This window comes from Anolis carolinensis, chromosome 5 (genome assembly GCF_035594765.1).
Source record: "Anolis carolinensis isolate JA03-04 chromosome 5, rAnoCar3.1.pri, whole genome shotgun sequence".
NCBI lineage: Eukaryota > Metazoa > Chordata > Lepidosauria > Squamata > Dactyloidae > Anolis > Anolis carolinensis.
In genome coordinates, this window is record NC_085845.1 from 185,708,222 (window position 1) to 185,728,350 (window position 20,129).

A 20,129-nucleotide genomic window follows, 5' to 3' on the forward strand; every position below is an offset into this window, starting at 1 on the left:
AGTGTGACTGTGGTGATGCACTGTCCCTGTCAGGGCTATCCCCTGCGCATTGATCCAGGATGGTCCACTGAGTGGTATCTAAGAAACTGTGGTCCTCCACAAGATGTGTTTCCTGATTGTATGTTAATGATGTAAGAATTTCAAATCTGTTGTGTAAATGCAGCTGAGCAGAGGAGTTCTGTGGAGGCTGCCTGGTCCTGCGTCTCCTTCTATGGGTGACCTCCTTCCAAGCCTGAGGGTTGTCTACCTTTGAGTTGATCTCCCCATAAGGTTCCTGATCATGGTCTTGGTGGTGTTGGTGTGATGCAGGCTGCTGATCTACAGCAGCGTGTTGTGCAGTGTCCAAGAAGAGCTCGAGTGCCTGAATGTCCTTAAGGGTCTTAATACGGTGCTCGAGCTGTTGGATCCTCTGCTCCATCAGAGTCATCTGTTTGCATTTGGAGCAGATGTAGTTGTCTAGTTTTTGTGTGAAAAAGCGGAACATGCCACAGCTGGTGCATGTGATGGGAATGTTTTGCTTTTGTTGCATCTCTTGGTGAGCGTGGTGGCCAAGTGGGATCTTTGTACAGTTAAGTAATATGCACGCACTTTATGTGCAGACTGCAACAAACCACGTCTTTGTGTATTTGTTTATGCTGCTTTGTTTCCTGTATGTACTGCAAAGGATAGTTAGTAAAGGTGCCTTTTTCTGGCAAATAAAGCTTTCCCAGAAACTCAATTAACAGGGGACAATGCCTGCTGTCAATCAACTTACGTACCTGGCTCTCTTTCAACACAACAGTCACACAACAGTTAGACTTTGACCACAGGAGCCAAGCCCAAACTCAGTTTAAAATCTTAGCCAAATCTTAGCCAAATCCTACCTGAAGCCAGGGAGCAAAAATGTCCTCCTGCTTCCTCTGCTTCTGCGAGAACCAACTGCCCTTCTGGGATCAGGCTCTGGCAGAAACTCACACTGGCAAATAAAGCTTTCCCAGAAACTCAATTAACAGGGGACAATGCCTGCTGTCAATCAACTTAAGTACCTGGCTCTCTTTCAACACAACAGTCACACAACAGTTAGACTTTGACCACAGGAGCCAAGCCCAAACTCAGTTTAAAATCTTAGCCAAATCTTAGCCAAATCCTACCTGAAGCCAGGGAGCAAAAATGTCCTCCTGCTTCCTCTGCTTCTGCGAGAACCAACTGCCCTTCTGGGATCAGGCTCTGGCAGAAACTCACACTGGCAAATAAAGCTTTCCCAGAAACTCAATTAACAGGGGACAATGCCTGCTGTCAATCAACTTAAGTACCTGGCTCTCTTTCAACACAACAGTCACACAACAGTTAGACTTTGACCACAGGAGCCAAGCCCAAACTCAGTTTAAAATCTTAGCCAAATCTTAGCCAAATCCTACCTGAAGCCAGGGAGCAAAAATGTCCTCCTGCTTCCTCTGCTTCTGCGAGAACCAACTGCCCTTCTGGGATCAGGCTCTGGCAGAAACTCCTCTGGCAGAAAAGAGAACTTCAGGCTCTGGCAGAAAAGAGAACTCCTCCCCCTCGCTGCCATCTCTACTTTGTTGAAACTGACAATCCTCAGACTCCTGTGAAAGGTCACCCTAAGGTTACCCTTATTGCTAACTTCAACGTCTCTGCTAAACCCAGAGCTTTCCACATTCCCCTGATTAGCCTGTTTTTCTGAGCCGTCAACATTTCCTGAATCAACCTGCATTTGTGAATCTTCAACATTTCCTGGGACAAACTGCTGTTCCATATTTCCTGGAATAAACTGCTGAAACCCAAATATCCATCATCAGACTGAACCACAACAGATCATACAATAAGCATTTCAACCACGACAAGTTTTCTTTTATTATTAAACTAGCTGTGCCCGGCCACGCGTTGCTGTGGCGAAGTCTGGTGGTATGGGAAATAAAGTATTGAGGAATTGGTGGTAGTTAAGGTAAAGAGTAAACGTTTTCCCCTGACATTAAGTCCAGTCGTGTCCGACTTTGGGGGTTAGTGGTTATCTCTATTTGTAAGCTTGAAGAGCTGGCGTTGTCCGTAGACTCCTCCAAGGTCATGTGGTATGACTGCATGGAGTACCGTAACCTTTCCGCTGGAGTGGTACCTATTCATCTACTCTCATTTGAATGTTTTTGAACTTTAGGGTTGGGAGAAGTTGGGGCTAACAGTGGGGGCTCTGTCTGTTCCTCGAATTCAAACCTGCAACCTTTCGGTCCAGAAGTTTAGCAGCTCAGCGCTTTAACACGCTGCACCATCAGGGGTATTATTTTCGTAAGGTTGTGAATATACAATATTTTTGATTGTTTTTGTCTGTTGGAGGGAAGTATGAATGCTGCAATTAGGAAAAATGATTAGCATGTAATGACCTTGTAGCTTTAAAGCCTGGCTGTTTCCTCCCTGAGTGAATTTTTTGTTGGGAGGTGTTAGCTGGCCGTGATTGTTTCCTCTCTGGAATTTCCTTGTTTTCAGAGTGGTGTTGTGTGTGATATTTTATGTGCTTCTACTGTCTGTGACCCTCAGAAAACAGAGGATTTCCCAGACTTTGGCGATGGGAATACTTTGTTGGGAGGTGTTAGCTGGCCCTGATTGTTTCCTGTCTGGAATTCCCGTTTTCAGAGTGGTGTTGTTTATTTAGTGTTGTGATTGTAGAGATTATATTGTTGTGTATTACTGCACCACAGTAATTATTTCATCTTACAGTAGAATTTCAGTTATCCAACATTTGGTAATGCAATGTTCTGGATTATCCAATGTAGTCTGCATTTTAGTAGTCAATTTTTGTGTATTCAGTGTTTTAAATTGTGATACTTTTTCTGTCAAATTTGTTGTATAACATGATGTTTTGGTGGTTAATTTGTATAATGATTCCCTAATTTGATGTTTAATTGGGATTTCCTGAATCCGTTCTTATTATCCAACATATTCAGTTATGCAATGTTGTGCTGGGATGTTTATGTTGGATAAGTGAGATTCTACTGTATATTTATAATTTTGCAAGGAAGGCGTTTGCGCCATCCCCCGGGCCCTGGAAAAGGGTAAATAAGAGAAGAGGAGAAGTACGTGCTCAGGGGCCAGGCGGGAGGCGTGGCGGGGTGAGGTCTGCCCTTCCCCTTTGCCCCTCCATCCCGGCCCTTCCCCTCCTACCGGAGGTGGCGCCGGTGTGGTGGTGGGTTGTAGGCCAGGCAAGAGCGGGCTCCAGTGGAGGCGCAGGCCTGGGGCGTCGCGGCTTCCTCCCCGCCTCCGCGCTTCCCGATGCCGGCCTCCATGTTCTTCCCGCGGAGGACAGGAGGAGGCCTGAGCAGCGGCGAGGAGGAGGAGGGGAACCGGGCCAGGAAGGCGGGCAACGTGGTGCTCGTCCGCCGCTGCAGGCCCGAGAGGAAGAGAAAGGGGTGGGAAAGGCTTCCCCTCCACACAGAGGGAGAGAGGCAGGACTCGCTTTCCCAGAAGTGCCTGGCGCGGCAATGACAGTGTTGGCGCCAAAAACCAGGAAGGTCCCGAGGGAGGGACCTTTTTGTTTTCCAGGCGAGAGGTGAGGGCAGGGAAGGGTCGGCTTAGGAGTGTTTTGGAGTGGAACTCCCGATTCGAGGATGGGGAGCTCAGCCTCGTGAGGCGGAGATGTGCCTTCTCCTGCAGAGTCCCTGGCTTCGGCGGTGGAGGAGGTGCAAGAGAGGGAGGGAGGGGAACGGTTCTGTGTGTGTGTGCGCGCGCGGAAAGAGTTGGGAGGACTGTGTTTCTGCGCGTGCGCAGATTGCCTGTTGTGTTTTTTTGGTGTTGTGATTGTGTTTTTTGTTTGATTATGTTGTATCTTACTGGAGGCGGGGATGATGGATTGCGTTGCCAATTTTAGAGTTTGGGGGAGCTGTAGATTTGTTGTTTTGTCCATCGCCGTGATGCCATCACTCTTTTATATATATAGATGTGGTTTTTAATTAAGCTACACAGTCTGAAGATTCTTTTCCAAATCTACTTCCCTGTTCTTTGTATATCATATCTAAACCTACTAGGCTGAGTTACTCCTATATAAATTATTCCTTACATGAGATTTCCTACTGCTCAGACGCAGAGCAGGACCTATCCTCAATTGAGACTGGAATTGCCTGGAGGACTTAACAAATCCCTAAAGAAACCAATTTCCTCTAGGTATAAGTGAAACTGCAAATATGGGATACATGGTTACAAGAGACTTACTGTACAAAGACAAAGAGATGAGCCACTGTGTCACATTCAGGAACAGGAAAACCGGCTAGTTCTGCTCTCTGCTGCTAGAGACGTTTTTAACTTGAGGTTCTCTCTGTCCCAGTTACAAATAATTTTGCAGTTTGGTAAATTCTTTCAAAACCAGCTGAAACTAAATCCCCCTCCTCTCATTTTTAGTAACCAAATCCAGTAAGCAGATGTTATTCCCAACTGGGAAAGAATTGTGTTGAACCTAGCCATGATATTACACATTAAAGCTGATCAGCCTCTAAGAAGAAAAAAGAAGAGGCAATTCCAACTGGTTGAATATACTGTACCTAGATTCAAACTCAAGACATTTAATATTCAAGAACTCAAAAGCCCTGAGATTGGAAAAATGAAACTTTTAGATGTATTTTTCCTCAATTTTAAAGTGGCAATTAGAAAAGGAGAAAGGCCTGATGGGTTTTATATACAAGAAATTAGTTGAAAAACAATATAAATTGAAACAAACATTGGCTGAGATACGGAAAGAGGACTTGAATATCAATGACTCAGACACTGAATACTGAATCAATTCAATGAAAAAAAATCAAGCATATAAGGAAACACAAATGAAAATACTAAGTGGTATAGAAACCCAATTCAATTAGCTCATATAACTAAATCAATCACAAAATTGTATTGGCATGGATGTGGAAAAATTGGCTCATATATGCATATGTGGTGGGAATGTGACAAAGTAAAAAAAATATATATAACAAGGTAAAGAAGGAAATGGAAGACTTAATAGGACACAAATTGGTATTGAAAAATAAAGTATTCTTCACCCGGAAATCAGGTAAGAAAACACTAAGGATTGAGGAGAAATTGTAAAACACATGATAGTTGCTGCTCAAGCAACTGTTGCCTTGGGTTGGAAAGAACAAAGAAGGTGGGAAGATAAAAAAATGATATGGACACCTAGCTGACTTTATGGTCCAGGATTATATCCTTGAAAGGAGAACCAAATGTACATCAGGCCAAATTAAAAAGAACTGGGATCTGAAATGGGGAAGATTGCAGTCAAAGGAAAAAGAAAATGTAAAGAACTGAACCATTCTCTTTTTACAACTGATCAATGAAAATAAAATCTGAATGAAAGAAAGTACTGTTCCCAGAGGGTGGGGGGAGAAGGGAGGGGTGAAAAATCGATAAACACAAGTGGGAGATAAAGGTGGAATTGGCAAGGATAATGTTACTAAAAAATATATCACTTGATATGTATATTGAAATGGTGATGGATTTTGATATTATTCTACCCGTGTTTACAATAAAAACATCTTTAAAAATCATGTGTTTAAAAATAATCTTGCATTACTTCCATTCTAAACTCAAAAACTTGGAATTTTAACAAACCCCTCTCCCCAAACCCCCTCCATACCCTTGAAATGAAAATCTCACTTGTCATATTTTTGCGTATTTCAGCACCAGAGGCTTGGAATTATAGTTCCCAGCATTATTCATTTTTGAAGCTGTAGTCCAAAAGGAGAAACTTTTCCAAGGCTTCTGAAACTCCAGAGCAGAAAGAAGGCTTTCCTTGAAGAAACCCTGCCAGAGAAGGAGAATTCCTCACAAAAAGCTCAAAGGCCTTCATGAATGACAGCTCAGACACTGGTGCCTAATTTAAGACAGGACTGAAGAGTTAGATCTTCTATAGTTGTAGCATGTAGGATTTAAAAAACCCACAGAAGTAGGTGGTATGTTGCAACATTTGGCTAGTGACAGGGACATAACTAATCTAGTCTCAAACATCCCACAGGGCAGAAAAAGAACCAGTCTATTCTGAACAATTTTTCTCAAAAACACCCACAATATTTTTTGCTCCATGGAGCTCTTTAGGCAGTTTAAAATTAGCATGTAATTTTTGAACATGCAAATGCTTCTGACATGGTGTTGCTAGTCTGTCAAATCCTATCTGTGCTGGCCAGTCGATTATTGGTCCTGTTGTATGTATTTTTGTGTACCAGGAGAAATATTATACGTTCTACAGTATTTCAAAGAAGCATAAATCAGATATAGCTTGAGAGTGTGCAGGATAAGTCTGATTCAGCAGAGCTACTCAAGGGTGGATATGTGTTGGTTGTCAAGCCAAGTAACCTTCAATTTGCATTTATTTAGAAAAAGCAAGGAGGTATCGAATAGCAGTGTAAGTCAAAAAGAAGGCTGAAAAAGAAGGATAAAGTCTATTTATAGCTTGGCTTAATTAAACTGTGTTCCATGGTGTTATTAAGCAGCAATCAGAAATGCAGATGGCACGAAGTTGATTGGCAAAGGTTTCGGTGCACTGAATAGTAAGAAGTGTTGCCCCTATAAATAGGTCTAATCATCATCTGATGGGTGGAAGGAAGAGGTGAAAAAAAGCATAAAGTAGAGGTGTAATTAGGCCCTCCAGCAGACTGCACTTCACGGTTGTTTGGCTGTTCTCATTACCTGCCACTCGAGGAAATACAGCTCCGGTGCTGATGAGCTGAGCCTGGATAAAGAACTTAAGAATGGAGATCAACTTAATTTAAACAGCTTTTGGCCACATTCACTGTCAAAATACATTCTTCAGCAGCAAAAGAGGCCAGGTGGAATCAGTCTCGGATGATCTGAAGCGGACAAGCACCCCAACAGGGATGAAATCTCCAGCTGTGTCCTTCTCACCCAGTAAGCTAATTAAACTGGGCAGCCAGCGATCCCCCAGACGGGCAAAGAAGCTGGCAGAAAAAGAGAAGAAAACAGCTGGGCTGCAGCATTAAAAGAGCTGGTCGGAAAAACAGCCAGAAGCATTGAGCCTGATCACGTCACAGAAAGCAGAAGACGAGATTAATGAGTGCAGCAAAAATGTTAAACCTCCTGTTCCCCAAAAGAATAAAGGGTCAGATCAAATTCACAGGAGAGGAATACAATAACATAGCAGTCATCAACCCTTGATTGGCCAGCTTAGTCAGAGACTGGAGACCCTGCCAGTCATTGTCAGGATTTTCTTTTTCTGGGATGTCTTGCTACACGATGGTGCCACGTTTGAATGCTGATCATTGGGTGACGACTTCATACAAGAAATCTAATTAAACTAGTGCCACTCAGTCTCAAATTTCCACATTCAAAGATGCTCAGGCTTGTACTACAGATTGCTTTTCATTCTCATGAAATTTGGGCATCATTTACACACACAAAAACAAAGCCATCAGGAAACATTAGCTCCTGGCTTAGTGGTGCTAACACAATGAGCTCAGGAAGGAAAAAATTGTGTTATGCTTGAAACATATATAAAAACATCAGTCAAGATTTTCCCTGCTTCCCACTGGTCCTGCACTCACCGTTAAAATTATTATTGCTTTAGGTATTTTTATTTTTGCACCATTTTATGTCATGTTATTAATGCATTTCTTCATGCAACCTGACATCATCCGGATTTCATGCTATCAAGTGGTATACCAATATTACAAATGCATAAAAATATATTAGTTACAGGTTTGATGCAAGGCAACAGTTCTCCCAGTTTTAAAGATCTGGCCATTCTTCTGATTTCACTTGGTGGCCCACAGGACAAGAATTGTATAGATTTTTTAAAAGTTTTAAAAATATGAGATGAGATCAGAAGTGTAATTCTGATTTTGAAAAGCGGAGGTTATGACCTATTTAAAGGTGATGCGCTGGAGGTTTCAAGAAGAGGTAATTCATCCATTTTTCTGGATCACGAAAAATATGGGGGAATTGGGGGAAACCGGAGACTATATTTAAAAAATGTGACTATGGGCAGCCTGAATGTGAATTAAAGTATTGCCGTATATCCTACTAAGTTTATGCACTCAGCATGACAGAGGATATAACTGATGCTTATAAATAATATAGTCTCAAATGTTGTTAAGATTATCCTTCTCTTCTTTTCCCTCCTTTTACACACACAGAGCTGGAAGGGAGGGCTTAACAGTACTCAGCCAAAAAAAAAAAAATAGTCTCACAGGAACTGGCTGGCAGGGGACAATATGCCCTATTTCTTTGGGCCCAGGTTTTTCTTGCCCCAAAAATCAATACACTCAAAAATAAAAGTAAGTTGAACTGCTTTGGGACAAAGATTATCTCAGGAAGAGGTCAATGCAGGTTATTAAAAGAGAAAATTGCTTTCCATCAGTTTCAAAAAAGGTTGCTTTGCTCAGTCCTGCTCTCTAGTTGCCAAACATGGTCTTGCTATATTCTCATAAGAAACATGAGCATCAGCAAGGTCATTCTCAGTCTTTATTGGAAGTATGTGCTTTACACTTTAAAGCTAATTTAGGAAGTTCTCTATTATAAATATTACTGAGCATGCAAATTGCTAGGCAGTTGTTGTTGCTATGTGCATCCAGTCAGCTTTAACTTATGGTAATCCTAGCAATTAGAGACCTTGAAGCAACCCTTTTACTGGGTTTTGCAAAATCAGATCAGTGGCTTCCTTTATTGAGTAAATCGACCTGTAATGTGGTCTTCCACATTACCTACTGCCTTGAATTTCACCAAGTATTATTATTGTTTCCCCTATTATGATCATAATTCAAAAGTCAAGTTACACATGGCCTTTAAAAAAACCCACAGGTGTGTGTGTGTGTGTGTGTGTGTGTGTGTGTGTGTGTATATATATATATGGAGTCCCGGTGGCGAAGTGCATTAAAGCACTGAGCTAGAGACCGAAAGGTCCCAGGTTCAAACCCCGGGAGCGACGTGAGCAGCCGCTGTTAACTCCAGGTCCTGCCAACCTAGCAGTTTGAAAATATGCCAATGTGAGTAGATCAATAGGTACCGCTCTGGCAGGAAGGTAACGGCGCTCCATGCAGTCATGCCGGCCACATGACCTTGGAGGTGTCTACGGACAACGCTGGCTATTCGGCTTAGAAATGGAGATGAGCACCAACCCCCAGAGTCAGACATGACTGGACTTAATGTAAGGGGAAAACCTTTACCTTTATATATGTGTGTGTGTGTGTATATATATATATATGTATGTGTCTATCTATCTATCTATCTATCTATCTATCTATCTATCTATCTATCTATCTATCTCCAAGTATGGAAGATATCCTAGAAGATTAGTCTTTTTCAAAACACTTTAGTCAACTTGTAATCAAACAAAGCCATCCCACAGTTTATCTGTCAAACCTCTATTTACGTGTAAACGGTAGTTTCTGAAAAAGTTATAGAATAAACCACTAGATTACAACCTATCAAGATGCTCAGTTCCATCACCTGACGACTGAATCCACGTAATGGCTTTTTAATCCTAGTACATGTTTTGCCAGTGTTTAAGTGGGGCATTAGCAGTATTTCTTGTTGGATGGTCATTACTAATTTTATGAACGTTTAAGCTTTATCACTGATTGCATTTCATTTTCCTTTGACCATACTGTTTATGATTCTGGCATATGCATGAGTATGCTTATCGTGTACCTACAAATTTAAAATAATACTTGATGCAACCTAGCCAAGTAGATTTGAGCCCATGCATCACAATAAATGCATTATTAATCTTTCAGCTGTCACAAGAGTCTTTACCTGCTTTGGCAACAACTATCCAATACAGCTATACCTGTTAAAAACAGTAATTCCCCTAGTTTTCTACCAAAGAGCATTTCATGTGAGGGAATATTGGAGATGCTGCTGTGTCCAATTCTACCCTACTTGGAAAGAAAAAATGTTTGCTTCCCCCAAGGAATAGCCAAATAAAATCCAGCTGTCACCGAAGAGGGTTTATGACTTTTCAAAAGATACACCTTAGAAGTGTTAAATATTTTGCTTCAGCTGAATGGATTTATATCATCTTGATGCATGAAATGAAGTGTCAAAGCTTTGAAGCTTTCATTAACTCCTCCAATTTGGGAAGTGCACACCTCACAGTGACAGGCAATTTGCAATAGAAGCAGCAGCACACTAGGAGGGCATCACCTCATTAAGGTGTTCGGATTATACTGCTTCCCTTCAAGCTGTACTGCAAGAGACACCCTCACTCCCATTTCCTTTACTGCCCATTTTCCAAACCACCAAGTGTGTGACAGAAATGAAGCCATACTTTGATTTAAAACATGGGAATTCCATGAGAATAGGCGAGGAAACGGGGGATTCCTTGGTTTAGCCTTGTGCTATGGGGAATGGAAAGGGGGAATTTGAACTCTAAGGCCCATTTCAAATGCTTCTGTGAGCGCAATCTTGGGGAAAATATTATTAAACAGATTAATCAGAGAGCGAACCAGCACCAAACAGTGGACAGTAAAGATGGTTGACCTAGATTCTGAGCAAAGTGAAAGCTCTACAGCATTATGAAGGTAAAGTCACAACAGCATTTGTAATCATTTCCTCCTGGAAGCAAAGAGATGAAAATCAACTGAGAACAAAACAGTGGGATATATACTAACTTCTCAATTGGATTTAGTCTTAAGAGGAATCCACTGAATGGAATTACTTCCTTAATCTCCTGCTTTTGATGGAAATGTAGAACTGCTAAGACCACAGTGAGAGGGAGAAGTTAATGGCTCTTCTACTCCATCTTGCTTTGGAAGGCTGATAGAATAAGGGGGAAATGTGAGTCTTATACCCATCACATCAATTCCAAGAAAGATTTCTAGAAAGAGGCCACCTTAAAGTGCCTTTCAATTACAAATCAGGATTTAATCCCACCTTCTTGTTAGCATGATTGGATGGACAGCAATCCCTAAAGCAGCTGTCCATCCAATCATACTAAGACTGGATGGCTAATAAGAGCCCAATCACAATAATGCTGGGGAAGGTGATATTGGAATGATTCTGTTTCAGCACCACTTGGGAATCCTAACAGCTCATATCTGTTTGGTCTCCTATGGGAATCCTATCAGCATTAGGGGAAAAGACAAGAGGAGAATTAACCTTATGTACTCTCTTCCCTGAATACATCGACAAAGGTACCTTCAGGGGTGGCTGTTTTGGTCACCTGTGGTGAAGAACACAAACCATCTCTGAAGGTCATGTGTAGGCCCTGAGCTGCCCAACCCAGCTTTATCATCTTATGTTTAATTCATCACCATTGCCTTTTCAGAAGGCATATTCATTGACACATCTGTTGATCTAAAGCTCTGCATTTGTCAGTCCAGAGAAAAGGGGAAAATAATACATTATGCATTCAGCTTCTCTTTGTACAAGTTGCTTAGAGCACTTTCTTCGCTAGCATTTCACATTCTTTTGTTAGGAGGCAGTTTCTAGAAAATGTATGAATTCTTATGGAAGGCAATGATCTGAGAGATGCAAAATTTGATGTAGCAGTTACAGGAAATTTGAGCTCAGCATAATATAAAATAATTTGTGTGTGTTTGGCTATCTTATTCAATATTAAATACAGTACCCCAGAAGTCTTTTTAAAATATTTGTTATTTTCCAACCATAGGGCAAATATTTGTTATTCTTTGTGTTCTGCTTCTTGGCTCCTCACAGGCCCATCTTAATGGCATAGGGCATAAATGTTTCTAATCCATTAAGTTAAACAAAAACACAAGGTAGAAACCACAGCAGAAAGGAAAAAATGTAAGAAAAGGTTTGGCAATATGCTAGAACATCAATAAAGAGACATCTGAATCGTTCTCTCTGGTAGATATTTTTTTACAAACTGGACATTATAGCTGAAAATGTCACGTCTCAACCAATCATTCCTTTGAAGGCAAATTGGATGTGTCTTTGATGGCAATCAACAAACAGGTCTTTGTGAAAGAAGACAGTCCTTCAAAGAGCAGATACAGATACTTATGAAGCATTATTTTTCAAAAAAATAAAATAAAAAATGAATAAGGGCCACATAGGGACTGTCAAAAAATGGCTACAAAATGAAGTTTCTAGAAAGTATTGTTATTGCCACTAGTTTTTATGATGTAATAATAATGGTTTTAATTGACAAATTAGGAAATTTATAGGAAAGAATGGAAGAAATATGACGTTTAATGATAAGATCCTACTAATGGACAACTATGTTTGCAAAGCTTTTTAAAAAGTACTGGGAAAGAAGCCCACTCGGGCCCCAAAACTTGTGTGCAAATGTAAACAAAATTTACTATATATGCTCATTTCATAAGTCTAGAAATTTTAGATCAACACAAAAATCTGCAATGACTTATCCATAGGCCAATGTAAGCACAGCACCTTAACACTTATAAAAGGAAGGAAGGAAGGAAGGAAGGAAGGAAGGAAGGAAGGAAGGAAGGAAGGAAGGAAAGAAGGAAAGAAGGAAAGAAGGAAGGAAGGAAAGAAAGAAAGAAAGAAAGAAAGAAAGAAAGAAAGAAAGAAAGAAAGAAAGAAAGAAAGAAAGAAAGAACCAACTCTGAATAGAATGGTGAAAAGCAAGAGCTTAGTCTGTTCTGGGAGAACCTAAAAGAAGAACCATCCCTCTCCCCTCTCTATGGCATAGTACAATTTCCGGTATTTCCCTTCTCCACAGAATGGTCCTCAATCTATCTACAGGTAATCTCAAAATCCCTAATTTTGTCCCCCAAATATATCCTCAACTAATACATGAAGTCAACTTATATGATATATTACACTCAAATATTTTCAGCTATAACATTATCAACCTACTTATTTAAGGAACTAATGGATTTTTGCAAAATGAAGATACAGAACACACACTCAAAGATAGCGGTCAATGAGGATAGAAAACAGACAGAATTGGGACCAAACAGTTGTGTGGGGAGAAAGCAGTCTCCTCCTACTCCTGCCAACATACAAAAGCAAAGAAATTTCTCTTCAGTAGCAGCAAAACCAACTACAACTATGCACTTGCCAAAAGCTGTAGAGCTGCAGTAGAGCAGAACATATTTGACAGAAGGAGAAACTAGCCAACAAGTAGAAAACTACACAGAGGAGCCAAAGTAATCAATGTAAATAAGGCAACAGGAACAAATTAGTGCAGGCAACAGGGCTTATAGACTGGAGCTGATATTCATGAACACCATGAGAAGCAGGCAGGCAAGCAGTCATGCAAATGGAATGAAGTCTTCGAAAGACCTTTATTGTGCTGATTCCTGTGGAGTCTACCATGATAAGAAAATAATATGCAACAGCAGAAGACCTAGATCTGTGGTTGATTATAGAGTGGTGAAGCAATTGGGGCAATTACATTAGGTCTACAGGAGACCAACTGGCTCTTCTCTTCCCATCCAAACTACTGATAATGGAGAACTCATCTTACTATACAATAATTTAACGGGTCCCCCCCCCCCCCTCCCTGCAACCCATGATCTGAGACCTGAAATTGGAATCCTCACTGTAATAACATGAAAAATGGCAACAGGAGATTGCAAGAGAAAGTGACTGTCGTCATGTGCTGACAGACTACTGCCTTATAAAAAGTATGGTCATCAGTCCACCTTGCTTAATACTATCAAATTCTGGACAGCCAGTGGATCTTCTAGCTCTGATACTCCAGCCTGGTTTCCCATCCAAGCATCGATGCGGCTCAAATATTTTTCCTTGCCAAAATTAGAAGATATCAAATGTCAACAGGGTGGTATTGACCAAATGAATGACAATAAGAAGCAACTAGAAAACTGGAGAGGGGTCAAAAAGTCCAGTTTCACCTGCTGTTCTACCTGTTTTATCCCTCTTGCGTCCCTTAAAGCCAATTTCCTTATTCTAGTTCTTCACTGCCAACTTTCCTGGGACCCATTCTACTTTGTCCCATTATTGCCTCCTCTTGCCATCTCAACGGACCTTGAGCTTCAGTTACATGCAGTGTATGAATGTGGAAAACAATGAAATAAAATACAAGCAAGAAGCTTTAGTAGAAAGGGAAGGTAAAGATGAGAATAAATTCTACCTAAACAGGAGTATGGGTTGTGCAGCAGCATTGACATACCTCTCCTGTGATGGAGATGAATGCTTTCCGGAGGAAGAGGGGTGATTTTTAGTTCAAAGGAAGACTAGAAGCACAAGAGAGTCTGTCCTCTTTAGTAACAGGTGAGATCTGTAACAAAATGTTGCAATGTGGAATCCTTCTGCTCAGATTTCTTGCCAGAGGGTCACCAAATGGGCCAACTATGTCCCTTTCCAGAATACAGTAGAGTCTCACTTATCCAAGCCTTGCTTATCCAAGTTTCTGAATTATCCAAGCCATTTTTGTAATCAATGTTTTCAATATATCGTGATATTTTGGTGCTAAATTCATAAATACAGTAATTACAACATAGCATTACTGCGTATTGAACTACTTTTTTCTGTCAAATTTGTTGTATAACATGATGTTTTGGTGCTTAATTTGTAAAATCATAACCTAATTTGATGTTTAATCGGCTTTTCCTTAATCCCTCCTTATTATCCAAGATATTTGCTTATCCAAGCTTCTGCCAGCCCGTTTAGCTTGGATAAGTGAGACTCTACTGTATTTCATTCCTTTCAACAAGAGCCATTCAGCATTCTCTGACCAATGAACATGTTCTTTTCTCTTTGGGAAATCTATGAGGCTGCCCTCCCTATTTTGTTTCTCTTTTAGGATTATATATTTCTGCAAACCTTGATGTTCCTCCATGTCTACTAATACCACCCTTATGTGAGGTTTGCATTTTTGTAAATTTCAGTACTTGGAGAAACAGCTTGCTATTTTATAGCTGAGATAGGAACTGTGTGGGCATACATATGTTATTGAACTAAAATTCCCAGTAACACAGCCAATGGTAAAGAATTCTGACAGTCATTGTTCAACATTTGGAGAACTACACTATTTCCTCTCTGATATAGAAGCAATAGACAAAGAGTCTCAACATTGATTTGTGTCCACTGAGGAGACCTTCCAACATTAAAAGGAAACCTATTCCAATTATAAAGCTACTGCTACACGCTAGAAATACTGTTGTTTTCTTTTACAAGTTACAACAAAATGGTGAACAGATCTGGAAACTTCATTTCTATTTTATCAGCAACAGAAGCATTCATGACTCTTAAGATGCCATAATAAGTTTGGCTCTTTAGGGCTTTGTTCAGCTACTCAGTATTTCACATGGGAGTGTTTCATAATCACAGGTGTTTAGGTCAGCACTGGAAATGTTTGCAGCTGATGTGTATTTTCTAACAGCATTTTTCACAGTACTTTTGCCTTCCAGCACTCCCCACTGAAAACAGAGCTAAATTTTAACACCACTGCAAAAATGTTATTAACAGCTTGCGGGCTTTTATTATTTTGAAGAGAGTAGAACTTAATACACTACAAGGGCATTAATCACAAGACATTAATTTAATGAGCACCAATAAAGGGGATTGGAGGGGTGGGTAATAACACAGCCAAACACCATCTCAAAATATGCCTACCACTGGACTAACTGTGAACCACTTAGTGGTTAATTCTATCCAGTTTATCCCTCTATAGGAATTCAATTAGGCAATGTTGGCTAAACTAGGTCCCTGAGTTGGAGTGCCCTACCTGAGGGAAGGCTGGCCAAGGGATGGTGAGACTCCCTAAAGTTGTTTATCCTAGAAATGAATAAAGAAAGATCAAAATGTGCAAGCATGAGCCATCCCAATAGAGAACTGTGCAAGCAAATCAGTAACAGAGGCAAATTGACTCACCCAGTCCTTGTCAGTCCTCTTGTATTTTTCTCCAGCCTCAAACTGCCAAGCTAATGCAAAAAGTATCTAACACAATCTAACCATTTCTCTAGCACTAGATAACTGGTAGCATTTGGCAATGGGCCAACAAGAACTCCAAAACCCATACACCTAATAGCAAGAGCCAGATTCACTACGATTAGGTAAGTGACTTTTTGCAAACCTCTGTTGTAGCATAACCAGTTACCTGGCTACAACAACCTTGTGTTGTAGAAAAATACTCTCTAAATGGTTTGAACATGGAACAGTAAAAGAGAATGTAAGACAGCACCAGAAAAGACGTCAGATAAAATGCTGCCAGATCTTGCATTGCTTAGTCATCATCCAGCTCAATCATTTCATTTAATTCCAACTGTACAGATGAGTAGTACACAAACTCAATTAAGGAGGCCATGGACCTAAATTTTCAATATCTGAATGGAGCTGTTAATAACAATGTCTCCTAGTGGTCTCTCATTCATTCATTCTGTAAAGTCATGATTGCCTTGATGGCAAAGTACAACAAATATTAATCAGAACTATGAACCCATTAGGATAAAGAAGAGACAGAAAGTCAGCACTCAGCAGCTTCCTCGAATGCCTCAAACAGAGGGCATAACAGTTTTTGGACAGATTGCACTGCTATTTATTTCAGGATCTACTTTCAGCTACTTTATATGCCACATTTTCTCTAAAGATCTCAAGGCAGAGTTCTGAGCTGTCCTCCTTTCCATTTTATCATCACAAGCACCATTGAGGAAAGTAAGGCTGCAAGAATGTGTGATTAGTTCAAACAGGTAAGAAATTGGTCATGATGACAACTTGAATGTCCGAACACTAGTCCAATGCTGTAACCGCTACATCACCTTTGATCTTGAGATGTGGCAGTTAAGATTGGGGCATGCATTTCTTCTGAAATACCATTCTGGATGACATGTACCTATCTTCTTTCCCACTCTGCCCAAGGAAACAAGCAAGATGTGTAGCCAGATTAATCAGCTGTAGAAAACCTTAAAAGCAGTGCCTTGCAAATGGTGGTTCCAAATCAAAAGAACATTCAAATGCATTCCCAATAGGGTTATTCTACGAGGCTATTTCTGTTAATTTCTGGGCATTTCTCTTCCTTTCCCACAACAATACAGCAATGTTACAACTTTTAAAATCCACTGTCCCTTAGTGTCACCATAAGATAGGCAGACATTTCATTCAAGTGAATACTACCAACATATATCTATATTAATAAGTTCTTTTAAAAAATAGAATATAAAACGTGTATGATGTTTTTGCACTTCCTATCCACTGTAGGGGAAGCTAATTCACACATTCAACACAGTGACCATAAATGAAAGGCAGAGCCAAAAGTGTAAATAGCACCACCTAGGAGAGGTTCCAAATCACTCCAGTGGGATGCATTTAGAAGGAATAATCAAGTACATAAGCCCTTAGAGAAAGACAGTACAATCCTGCACACAGAGTTACATGACCTGCATTCCCAACTAACTAAGGGGTAACTGTTAGCTGTATTGTATTTAAAATAGCTGGGACAGAAATATTTGATAGTGTCAATTTGCATCTAGATTAAGGGGTTCATGTTAGGATTCCTCTGAATTATGGGACTGTTCTAGTTTCCAATACAGTGCTCTTTATATTGCTTAATGTGGGTGACTAGCATCACATGACACCACATGATGATGCCTCCTCCTTTCTTTCATGGAAATTCACTGTGGACCAGCAATGGATATGATACAGACTGGCGCCAGTCCATGGACCTCCCCTCTCTCGCAGAATTTGTGGCTCACAGACTTTAAGAAGCATGGCTTACAATATACTCAGATTCTGTATAAAGAGATATATTTTCAGTTGAACTCGGGACTAATGACTCATGATTAGCTGATCAGCTTGTTATTTCACAAGCTTTCTTTCCTTTCATGGGTGCTGTATTTTTTTTCAAAAGAGCTTCTCTGGCAGTGCTAGGACCTAAAAAACTATAATTTCCCTGCATGATCCAGCATGAAAGTCAGAAGCATCCATGTTCCTTTTAACCAATCAGTATTCGAAATGACTACAGGCTTGTTCCAAATGAATCAAAACAACAGTTTACTAACACACACCAACAGCATCAATTCTGGCTTGTTTTCAAAGTTGCAGTTACAACTAAGCAGTTTGTCCAAATTAAGATGCAATGCAAAACTGCTGCTAGCTGACAATGGAAGGAAATACTTCCTGTCAAGGAGGGGAATGAACACACACACCAAACCGTGGTGCAAGCACAATACATAATAGCAAATTAGATCTACAGCCGCCCAAAAAGAGAGTTAATGTGCTAGTACTGCAATAAGCAAATCTGGGGAGTTAGAATTGTTTGGAAGTAGAATATTCCAATTCGTGTGGAGGAGTCTCCCTCTTTGGATGTTTTAAAGAAATTGTCATTTGTTGGGAGTGTTTTGGTTTCAGTGTGTTCCTACATGGCAGGATGGATGGCTCTTGTGGTCTCTTCCAACCCTATAATTATAGATTATTTCTCCCCTGCTATCCACAATTTAGGTAGTGCAGGGGCTATATTTCTTCAAAAACTCACTTTTAAAAGCTCTATGGGCATAAGCACCCCATGGTGCTACTAAAATCAGCCATGGGCAAATTTTGGCCCTCCAGGTATTTTGGACTTCAACTCCCACAATTCGTTAGGAATTGTGGGAGTGAAAGTCCAAAACACCTGGAGGGCCAAAATTTGCCCAGGCCTGGTGTAGACACACCTATAGCATAGAGACTTAAGTTTTGACCTGCATTGTAGCTGCCAATTATATCAAAAGTTTTGGAGTTGAAGTCCAAAACAGCTGGAGGGCCAAAGTTTGCCCATGACTAATCTACACTGTTGAATTAATGCACTTTGACACACTTGAACTGTCATGGCTCCATGTTATGGGAATTTGGGGAGTTGAAGTTTGGTGCTGCACCAGCACTCTCTGGCAAAGAAAGCTAAAAACCTTGTAAAACTACACTTCTGTAATTCCACAGCATTGAAGCATGGCAGTTAAAAGTGGTTATAGTTTTACAAGATCTCGCTCTGCTTGTGTGTCAGGCGAGATATGTGCTTGGAGATTTTTCCCTCTCTTTGAACCCTAAATGGAGTTTAGGGTAGCTAGGACCCATCTCTTTACTTTTTTTTTTTGGTATCAGGAGCGACCGGAGTTGCTTCTGGAGTGAGAGTCCGTGTCTGGAGCAACTTGAGTTGCTTCTGCAGTGAGAGAATTGGCCGTCTGCAAGGACGTTGCCCAGGGGATGCCCAAATGTTTTTGATGTTTTGTGGGAGGCTTCTCTCATGTCCCCGCATGGAGCTGGAGCTGATAGAGGGAGCTCATCCGCACTCTCCCCGGGTGGGATTCGAACCTGGCAACTTTCAGGTCAGCAACCCAACCTTCAAGTCACAAGGCTTTTATCCCCTAGGCCACCGGAGGCTCTTTCTTTACTATTAAGAAATGTAGTTATTATTTTTGTAAATAAACCTTTTGTAATCTTAAAGATTGAACTCTGGATCTTTACCTCCTAAGCTCTAAATTCTTTACAGACACATGGCACTTCCCACTGCCATATAATCCAGTTCAAAACAGATAACGTGGGATTTTATTCAGCTGTGTGGAAGAGGCCCAAGAGTGCTGGTGCCTCACCAAACTACAACTCCCATGACCCCACAGTAGTCAGCCATGGCATTAAAGTGGCGTCGAACTGCGTTCATTCTACAGTGCAGATGCACCTCCTCACAAAGCTCTGAGGGAGACAAACCCACAGAGACAAGCCTTAGGGCAGAAAGAAGGCAACCCATTTAGAGAAGAAGGAATCCCCGCCTGCTTCTCACCTGGAATGAGGCGGCACCTCGAACCCCTTGGCAACCAAGGCGACGGCGCTCTTCAGAAACGGCACTTCCGCCCACACCTCGGCTCCTTTCCGCCCGTAGAGCTCGCTGCGTGACGCTCACTTCCGCCCTCGCGTGACGTCCCTTTCCTACGGGTCCTCCCTACGCTCAAAAAGAGAACGCGTTCCCCAGTCGCTTCGAGCCCGGTGCTTGCTGACTGGAGGGAGAAGCTATCTTGGTGTGAGGCATTCCTCAAGCTTGTGGAATCCATCCAAACAATACTATCTGGAAACTGAAGTCCCAAAGAGCTAAAGGACCAAAGTTTGGGAATAACAACAACAACATTACTTTCAGTCTAGATGAGGCCTGGGCAAGCTTGGGGTCTGTAAGTGTTTTGGACTTCCAACTCATACCATTCCTAACAGCCTCAGGCCCTTTCCTTTTCCCCCTCAGCCGCTTAATAATAATAATAATAATAATAATAATAATAATAAAAATTGAGGCTGGG

The 20,129-nt window shown here is 41.0% G+C and overlaps 1 protein-coding gene across 5 annotated transcripts in view; it reads right to left on the reverse strand.

Annotated features, from left to right (window-relative positions):
• washc1 (WASH complex subunit 1) overlaps window positions 1–19,769 on the reverse strand; it is a 67,095-nt gene extending 47,326 nt beyond the window's left edge. The window contains exons 1-3 of one of the 5 annotated variants that reach the window (XM_008110430.3): window positions 19,625–19,712; window positions 15,608–15,657; window positions 14,051–14,158 (exon numbers count right to left, since the gene is read on the reverse strand). The gene's annotated coding sequence lies outside the window, so the exon portion shown is untranslated. Of the gene's footprint in view, window positions 1–5,625; window positions 5,773–14,050; window positions 14,159–15,607; window positions 15,658–19,624 lie in introns of all 5 variants that reach the window. The other 4 variants (XM_008110431.3, XM_008110432.3, XM_062983104.1 and 1 more) reach the window with 4 other exon arrangements.
• Between the last annotated feature and the right edge of the window lie 360 nt (window positions 19,770–20,129).